The sequence below is a fragment of the Penaeus chinensis genome, chromosome 38, assembly GCF_019202785.1.
Source record: "Penaeus chinensis breed Huanghai No. 1 chromosome 38, ASM1920278v2, whole genome shotgun sequence".
Taxonomy (NCBI): Eukaryota; Metazoa; Arthropoda; class Malacostraca; order Decapoda; family Penaeidae; genus Penaeus; species Penaeus chinensis.
Window position 1 is genome coordinate 2,513,272 of NC_061856.1, and position 10,000 is coordinate 2,523,271.

A 10,000-nucleotide genomic window follows, 5' to 3' on the forward strand; every position below is an offset into this window, starting at 1 on the left:
TCAGTATTTACAAGGACAATCCGAGGGGGGAAGTTAAGAAAGAAGGTAGGAAGGGAAGGGGAAACGGAGGGAACTTCAAGATTAATGAGTGATGGGTAAGTGGAAAGGGAGAGGGGGCTCAGAGAAATAAGGGGGAGGGGGGAGTTTAAGGAGGAAGAGGGGGGCGTGGCAGGGGGCAGATGTAGGGAGTAAAGAGGGAGATGAATGGAATTAAGGAAGATTTGGGAGTGAGAGGGAGTGACAGTCTGGGCAAAGGAAAGGTAGAGGGAAAGGGATAAAGCAGGAGACAGATTAGACGGAAGAGAGTGAAACATGGAGAAAGGAGTACCTGTCATTTATTTATTTTTATCATTTTTTTTTTTTTTTTAGTTCTATGGAAACTTTATGAATCCCGCTAATCATCAATATCCTTTTTAGTGTCATTATATGTAATACTTTTAGAGATACCATAACGGATCTTTGCTGCTCTTCAAAACTTCTCTTGATCATAACTATTTTTTCCAGGCATCTATGTTTTAAACGATGCAAGGTTAGAATGTCTTAATCATTCGAAAATAAATCGATGTTGGACGTTCATACTCCACTCCTGATAGGGAAGCATCGGTGGTTCAGTGGTAGAATTCTCGCCTGCCACGCGGGAGGCCCGGGTTCGATTCCCGGCCGATGCACATTTTTTTTTTTTTTTTTCAAACAGATTATTTCGTGTTCAAATTTGGAGTTTTAAGATTTCCTAGTTAGTATGGGTTATTGGAAGTCCAATACTATTAGTATGGGTTATTGAAAGTCCAATAAGATTTCATCAGAGTGGGAATCGAGCATGGGTTTAACACCTGAATGTTTTCTACCAATCTTTTGGTTTCTGATCGAGAGGCCAGGAATAGTCTTATACTCTAAAGGTTTATAAACAAATAATATATGTATACATATATATCTATATATACATATATCTATATATATGTATATATGTCTACACATCTGTATATGTATGTATACATATATCTATATATACACAAACACACATGTGTGTGTGTATATATTCATAAACATATATACACACATACACACACGTTTGTATGTGTATATAAATGTGTATATATGTATATATGCATATATATATGTATATATATATCTATATGTATATATATATCTATATGTGTATATATATGCATATATATAGGTATATACATGTATATATTTATATGTGTGCATATACACATATATATGTATTCATATGTATAATATAATTATGTATAATCATGTATTTCTATGTATATGTCTATGTATGTATACATATGTACATATATTGATATACCTATGTATAATGTGCACACACACACATATATAAATACGTATATATATATCATACAAATTAATAAATATATATATATATATCATACATATGAATACATATTTATATATATGTATATAAACACACACACACACATGCACACACACACACACACACACACACACACACACACACACATATATATATATATATATATTTGAATACACACATATATATATAATATATGTATTCATATATATACACGTATTCATATATATATATATATATATATATATATATATATATATATATATATATTATATGCGTGTGTGTGTGTGTGTGTGTGTGTGCATGTTTATATGTATAGATGCATATATATATTTAAATAGATGTATATATATTTATTTATTTACATGCACACACACACACATGTGCGTGGGTGTGTGTAAATAAATAAATACAAATAAATATATATATGTACATATTTATGTGTACACACACTCACTATACGCATATTCGTCTATCTATATGCATATATATATATGTATATATACATATAGACATACACACATATATGCATACACATATGGGTAAATATATATACACGTATATATATGTATGTATGTTCCTCTATACGTATATATGTGTATACATATGTCTTTGTGTGTGCGTGTGTATTTATACATATATATATACACATGTATTTATACATTTACGTATACTACACACACATGAGTATGTATATATATTTGCACACACACACACACACACACACACACACACACACACACACACACACACACACACACACACACACACACACACATATATACATACATACTTGTGTACTTTTTGTGCGTGCATTAATACAAATATACACATGTTTATAGATAACAGTAATGAATACGATAATTGTATATTCATATATCCTTTGTTAAAACATTGCTATCTCTGTATCGCATTTGGAAATAAAACAGAAATAAAACGATAAAATACTTACAAAAGATCCTCCCCGGCGGGGAATCGAACCCCGGTCTCCCGCGTGACAGGCGGGGATACTAACCACTATACTACCGAGGAATTGGATAGTGTGGAATTGATCATTTTCGGACGGGCAGTACCCATTTCAATTGTTTTGCAGGTATCTTGGTAAACTATTTTCATATATGTCAGGTTTACCTCCTATCACTTTAAATGGACAATATTCTCATTTCTCTCATTATAGTGAGGATACAGATATATGGTCTCTCACACACAAACACACACGCACACATACATGCATGCACGCACACACACACACACACACATACATACACACACACATATATATATAATGTATATATACAGTACACATATATCATATATATATAGACTATGGATGCGTTCATTAGCATTGTTTAATGATTCAGTGTTCAATCTGATCAAGAGCCATTAACATTTACAATTCCTTATCTCTAACCACATAATCAGACATTGTCGATCCTTAACAAAACTTGGAGCTGTGGTGAAGAAAAGTCGGTGCCTGCAATAGAGTAAAACACCCTCTTTCGTGCAACAGACGGTCGTAAAGTAAAGGGAGCATTTACATAAGTTATATAAATGCCACTATCTTAAGTGGCAAGGTTGTGGGGGTATTGCCACTTCATATGTGAAAGTATTAGATATATCATATGTAACTTGTAACAGTTTTCTACTCGATTATTGCCGTCCCATCCCTCCTTAGTCTATTTTAAGAGGAAATAGCTAGCAAGTCCCTCGAGACACTCCGATTTGACGTCGCTTTTGACAAAATAGTGTTATAGAGCGGATTTCAATAATAATAATAATAAAAAAAAAAAAAAAAAAAAAACAGTAAGACAGCATGTAAGTTTTAAAAACATTTACAAACATAAGTGTAGAGTATCAGCTGATTAGAATGAAAAGATTTGGTGAATCGGGTTACTCCATTTGTTGGGGTCAGTTGCCAACTTTCTCTTTCTTTTGTGTGTATTACATATATATTCATGATTATAATTAGTGAGTTTTTAACATCAAAACACTTTTCTCAGAATGCCAGTAATGGTAAAGGTAAATACTAACTGATGATAGCAATGGTAACAGCAATAATCATACTAACGATATATATATATATATTTTTAAATGTTAATCGTTTATGTTAAAAAGTATAAATTAATGGAAGTAAACAAATAGATGAATAAAGAGATTCATATATATTTTTTCATTGTCATATTTTTTCATCGAAAAAAAAAAAAAAGGCCCTATCACTCCTGACCAAATGTCTTTGTTACTGATATCAGTATTTATCTTAAATAAGAACGGTAAAACTAGTTATATGCTAAAAATCAATTAAGGTTACACACACACACACACACACACAAACAAACAAATCAGAACCTGTCCTGGACGATGGTAAAAGGTAAACTGTGAATGACAATAAACACAGAAATCTGTACTCTAATTAAAATACGGACTTCTCCGAAAATTAATTTCCACTGGTATCCAATTCCTCGGTAGTATAGTGGTTAGTATCCCCGCCTGTCACGCGGGAGACCGGGGTTCGATTCCCCGCCGGGGAGGATCTTTTGAAATCTACCGCTATTGTTGATGGACAGGGGGCATGGAGCAACTACTCGACATGCGTGGACAGTGATTATTAGCTATACTGTTATCTATATATATACATATATATATTATCCCCTTGCCGACGGATACGACGGGTAGACACGTGCTTTGCCCACTGTTAGTACTTGTTTGATTGTTTATACACATAGATGGCTATACTTGTACTAAGTCACCAATGAGCCAGTTAGGAGTACTGCCCGTCTCGCCCGTTCACCCTTTTCTTTGATTTACGAAATATTTTACATTATCTTATTTTGCTGTTACTAATATTAAAAAATATTATAATAATTATAATGTTTATAATAAAAATAACACCATCGATATCCATAGCACTAGTAAAAAACACGTTTTTCCCGCCAATTCAAATCACGTATGGTCACAAGGTCTACTAATTGACTCCTTTGTGGCTAAGCACTAGCAGCCCGGGCACGGCAAAGGTCGCGGGCTCGCGCCACGCAGCCGGCCGGGGGCCGCCGGGGTAACCATTCCCCGTGCCGCCCCGCTTCTCGGTCGGTTTGTGGCCCTGCCCCTCACACAGGCGACCGCTCCCGTCTAGACGTCCGGAATGGTTTTCGAGTACCGCCCCCCCCCTCACTGAGGTGAAACAACCTTTGGATGGTTGCTTCAGAGGGATGAAAGGAACCAGCTGACAAAAATGACAAAACCCCCCTTCCCTCACTGAGGTGAAACAGCCTTTGGATGGCTGCTTCAGAGGGAAGGGGGAAACACTTTGAAAAGACACAGGTCCTTTCCTTCCTCACTGAGGTGAAACAACCTTTGGGTGGTTGCTTCAGAGGAATGTAAGGAACTGCCTGGCAAGAACGCAAAACCTCCCTTCCCTCACTGAGGTGAAACAGCCTTTGGGTGGCTGTTTTAGAGGGAAGGGTGAACTACTTCGAAAAGACACAGGTCCTTTCCTTCCTCACTGAGGTGAAACAACCTTTGGGTGGTTGCTTCAGGGGAACGAAAGGAAGTGCCTGACAAGAACGCAAAACCTCCCTTCCCTCACTGAGGTGAAACAGCCTTTGGGTGGCTGTTTTAGAGGGAAGGGGGAACTACTTTGAAAAGACACAGGTCCTTTCCTTCCTCACTGAGGTGAAACAACCTTTGGGTGGTTGCTTCAGAGGGATGAAAGGAACTGCCTGGTAAAAGTGCAAGACTCCTCTTCCCTCACTGCGGTGAAGCAACCTTTGGGTGGCTGCCTCAGAGGGCTGAGCAAAAGGGCTCCAAACAATGATGTCTCGTAGGTGGAAGGGCATCCCCTCTGGTCTCTCCCCAGGGGTTTACACCTACCCACGCGATTGCCGTGCGTGGCAGCCTTGTGCGCTGTGGAGACGGGAGTCCTGGAGGTTGAGCGATGCCGTGAACGAGTACGCCCTGCGGCTAGCAACACGCCTCTTTGGTCCTCTATTCCAGCAAGACAGGCGGCCTGATCCCGGCCCGGTCACGGTCAATCGGCTGGTCTCCCCCGGGAGGCTAGGGTCAAGCAGTCATGCCGCCATTGGCACTCACAATGGTCCGTGAGTGCCGTCACAATGGCTATTGGCTGCGTATATCCTCTCATCACTCCTGTTGCTGTTAGACACTGGTTCTGACACTCAGCTTCCCCTTGTTGGACTCCGTGGTGGGTGGGGGCGTGAGAGGATGAAGCACTTACCAATTCATGGAAAAAACAATCAAACACCCCCCACAGACTGATAAAAATGTTGACGAACCGCGCAAGGCCCAGACCACGGTAGTCACCATGAAGGCATATGCGCCTTCCGGTGGCAAAAGAAAGCCCCAAGCACAGGATGACACTGTCACCCCTGCTGCTAAGGTGGACAAGACCGAAGCCAATGGGTCTGTCCACCGAATAGTCAAAGATCTTGACTCGCGAGCTGGCCTCTCCAGGCCAGCAGCTAAGCCAGGGAGGCCCCTGAGTTCACAGACGGCCTCCCCGACTGAGAGGGGAGAGCAGGCTGAACCAGCCGCATCAGCTCCTGCCTCCTCAAACAAGCCCGAAAGCCGAAAGGGCGGGCCGAAGCGTCCGAGGCCGGATACCGACTCTGATGAAGAGTCGGGACCCCCTAAACGCTTCACCCAGTTCAAAGTGCCAGCTAAACCCGAAGGCTTCGACAATGCCTACCAATTGGTCAGGGCATTGGAGTTGCAACGGAAAATCCGGTTGTCGATCCGGGTCGCCCGAGATCAGGGCATGATCATAATGCCCAAAGATCAAGCTACCTTAAATTTCCTCCGGGAAACGAAGGAGCTAACTGATGGGAGAAAAGTGAGTCTTTCCCCACTAAGTCCCGAGGAAAAGAGAACCAAGATGGTGCTACTTGGCTTCTCAGTCTCGTACGATGTGGAGCTGATCGCTTCACACCCACAGGTCGTGCAGGCTTCCCGAATGTCGAAGGGGAAGACCCCAACCAGGCAAGTCCTGGTGACCATGAAAGGTGCCCCAACCACTACCCTTGATCTGGGTAACTGGGGCACCTACAACCTTCGAACGTATGTGCCAGAACCACTTCGGTGTTTCAAGTGCCAGAAATACGGTCACCACAAGGCTAACTGTACAGCCAAGCCTAAATGTGGTGTCTGTAGCAAGGCACACAACACAGAGGTATGCCTCAAGGCATACAAAGAGGAAAAGAGGGACACAACAGCCAAATGTCCCAACTGTGCCAAGAAGCATCATGCCTGGAGCCTGACTTGCTCTGTCAGGAAAAAGGCGGCCCTCAGGCGACAAGAGGTTGCTCAAAACCGATCAGACTTTGTTCCTGCCCCACCGGGCACCCATGTCTGGGGAAGGAACAAAAGCGAAAAGGCCCCCCGACCTCCTAAGAGGAAGGAAGCCGCCCCCCAGCCGACACCGGATGTCTCCAACAAAAAGGAGTTTCCGACAATGCCAAAGGTGCAGAAAAAGAAACTAAAGAAAAAAGTTTCTAAGAGCACCACAAAAACCTCCCCAACAGATGATCATCTCCTCTTTGACGAGGACGATATGACTCTCCTGTTAACTGCTGTTGTCACAGCAGTAGCAACAGCCCTGGGGAGGTCGAGTGAGGAGGCCGAGAAGGCAGTTTCGGTCGCCATGACGGCAATGACCCAGACTGTCGCAGCCCTGAAGGGAAGAAAGCTGGCTAGAGAAAAACCAGCCTCACCCTCACCCCAGGACGAGACTCCCCTCCCCACTCCAAACCAGGCCATGCCTTCACAGGCAGAGCCAAAACAGGCTGAATCTGTGCAGCCAGAGCCAGATCACGCTGACCTTGCCCAGGCAAGGCCAGCAAGGCCAGCCAAGAAAAAGCCTGAGAGAAAAGCCGAACCAACCAAAGTCAGAGCTACCAAAGGCTCTCCACCCCCCAGTGGACCCAAGGATAGCCTGACAACAGACGAGGAGCCCTCAACCAGCGAGGACCTCGCAATGGAGTTGTCAGACTCCGACGATGTCTCTGATGTAACTATCACTGAGTAACATCATGACACACCATCTAAGCATCCTACAGTGGAACATCAATAGCTTCTCTGCAAAGAACGCTTTTCTCCAAGCAGTAGTGCGATCAAGGAACATTGACATTGTCATGCTCCAGGAGACATTAACAGTGGACACTGTTCGCTTCTCAGGGTACCATGCCTTCACACTGCCACAAACACCTGGCAAGAGAGGCTTGATCACCCTTGTGAGAGCAACAATCCCCTGCTCCGCAATAGCCGATGCATCGCACTGTGGAGACGATGTTGAATCCCTTGCCGTCGAGGTTCACCTGGCCGGGGGGCCCCTCAAACTGTACAATGTGTACAGCCGGCCACGCTGTAAAAGCTTAGACATCAGCCAGGTCTGTGCTTCTGCTGCACACGACCGAGTGATCATAGGGGGAGATTTCAATGCACACCACCCCATCCTGGCTCCCTGCCGGGCACCGGATGCGGCCGGCTATCACATAGCTGACGTGCTAGAGACATTCCCTGAGATCGCTCTCCTCAACACCCAAGAGCCAACGCATGTCAGAGGAGGGGTCCTAGACCTCACCCTGGCCACTGCGACTCTGGTGGGGAGGATTGGCTGGTGGGTCGATGAGACCGTCACAAGTGACCATTACGGCACTATAACTACCCTCATGGATGCTGGCCCAGCCGAAATCCTAAGACCAAATCCAAGATGGAAAACAGACAAGGCCAACTGGCAGGCGTTTCAAAACGCCTTGGCCCTCTGTCTGAGATGCAACAATCCCCCACAAAGCGAAAATGTGGAAGTGCTCGAAGCCAGCCTGCTAAACGCCATTAATGAAGCAGCCTCACAGACCATACCCAAAACTCGGCCTGGGTCCAGAAGTCACAAAGACGCCTGGTACTTCAATGACGAGATCAGGGAGGTCAACCACAGGGTGAACATGTGCCGAAAACTATTCCGAAGGCAAAGATCCCCTGACAACCTATCCCTCCTAAGGGAAGCTGTCACGGATGCCAAGGAAACTGCCAACAGAGTCAGGCAGGAAAAGTGGCTGGAATGGTGTGAGTCCTTCGACCACCAAACCACCCTTTCAGAGCTGTGGCAACGGGTCAAGCGAGCTACCAGCCGCTCAGCCCCGAGGTGCACCCATCACGACCCCCAAGCAGAGGCTAACAGACTGGCGCACGAGTTCTCTGCGAGAACGAGCAGCAACAGTCTGCCAGCCGAGCTGAGGGCAAGACAAGAGCGTCTACAGCCAGACAGACACGCTCAGATCAGAGAAAGGGCAGCCGAACCCGATAACTCAGACGTTATCTTTTCTCTGAGGGAACTAAGGAAAGCCTATAAAACCAGTTCCAACACAGCCCCGGGCTCTGATGGGATCTCGTACCCCATTATCTCCCACCTAGGACTAGCAGGTGAGCGTGCACTCTTGCAACTCATCAACAAGTCCTGGGAAACTTCCACTCTACCCCAGAGTTGGAAGAGGGCTACCATAGTTCCCGTCCCAAAACCAAAGGAGCCGGGGAAGTACCGCCCCATCTCTCTGCTCAGCTGCCTGGCCAAGACGGCTGAGAGGATGGTACTAAACCGGCTTCAATGGAAAACGGGACCCCCGCACGAACACCTTCACGGGTTCACAAGGGGCATGGGCACAGCACACAGCTTAGCCACGCTCTTAAGCACAATCAGCAAGGGCCCAGCTGTGGTGGTATTCCTTGACCTGGAGAAGGCTTTTGAACTGGCAAGTCCGCTTGCCATTCAGGAAAGCCTGATCCAGAAGGGAATCAGAGGAAAGCTCTTGGCTTGGATAGGTGACTACTTCAGGAACAGGACTGCCAATGTCAAATTCCAGGGTCACCTATCGCAGCACATGCCGCTCGAAAATGGAACGCCACAGGGTGGGGTTCTCAGTCCAGCCCTATTCAACACTTTAATGTCCTGCATCCTCAACATAAACCTCCCAGTGGGGTGCCAGATCATCTCGTATGCAGACGATCTCGCTATCACCTCCACTGGACCACGCAGCCAGAATAAAGCCCAGCGTTGTCTGGACCTCGTGTCAGAGGAGTGTTGTAGGACGGGACTAAAGATCTCTGCTGCCAAATCCAAAGCCATGGCTTTGAGACAGAGAGTTCGAGGCACAAGACTGAAAATCCAGGGAGTGGAATTAGAATGGGTCAAGGACTACCTATACCTTGGGGTAAGGATAGACCGGACCCTCTCCTTCCATAAGGAGGTCCAGTACCTGGTTGACCGAACCAAAGCAAGACTGTCTGTCATGAGAGCAATGACTGGGAGACGCATAGGGGCCAGACACAAAGTACTAAGATCATTCTATGTACATGCTGTCCGGCCCATTGTGGACTATGCCTCAGTCGCTCTAATTGCTGCAAAGAAAAAGCACACAGACAAATTAGAAACAGTCCAAAATGAAGCTGCCAGGATCATTCTGGGTGCCCCGAGGTGGACGAAGGTCCTCAACCTCCTGATGGAGGCAAACCTTCTCCCCCTGGACTCACGAATCGATCTAACGGCAACACAATTTCTGTCAAAGGTCATCCAGGCTCCCAGGAACACAAGCCTAAGACAAAAATTAGTCAGATGCCTCGAACAAGACAACGAGCTCGTTGCAAACAACTCCTGGCTGT

At 45.1% G+C, this 10,000-nt stretch overlaps 3 non-coding genes across 3 annotated transcripts; 2 read left to right on the forward strand and 1 right to left on the reverse strand.

The window, feature by feature from the left end:
• Nucleotides 1–597: 597 nt before the first annotated feature.
• Nucleotides 598–668, forward strand: Trnag-gcc. The gene has a single exon. It is a non-coding gene; the product is annotated as a tRNA-Gly (tRNA).
• Nucleotides 669–2,296: 1,628 nt separating this feature from the next.
• Trnad-guc lies at nucleotides 2,297–2,368 on the reverse strand. The gene has a single exon. It is a non-coding gene; the product is annotated as a tRNA-Asp (tRNA).
• Nucleotides 2,369–3,792: 1,424 nt separating this feature from the next.
• Trnad-guc lies at nucleotides 3,793–3,864 on the forward strand. Its single transcript has one exon. It is a non-coding gene; the product is annotated as a tRNA-Asp (tRNA).
• The last annotated feature ends 6,136 nt before the right edge of the window (nucleotides 3,865–10,000 follow it).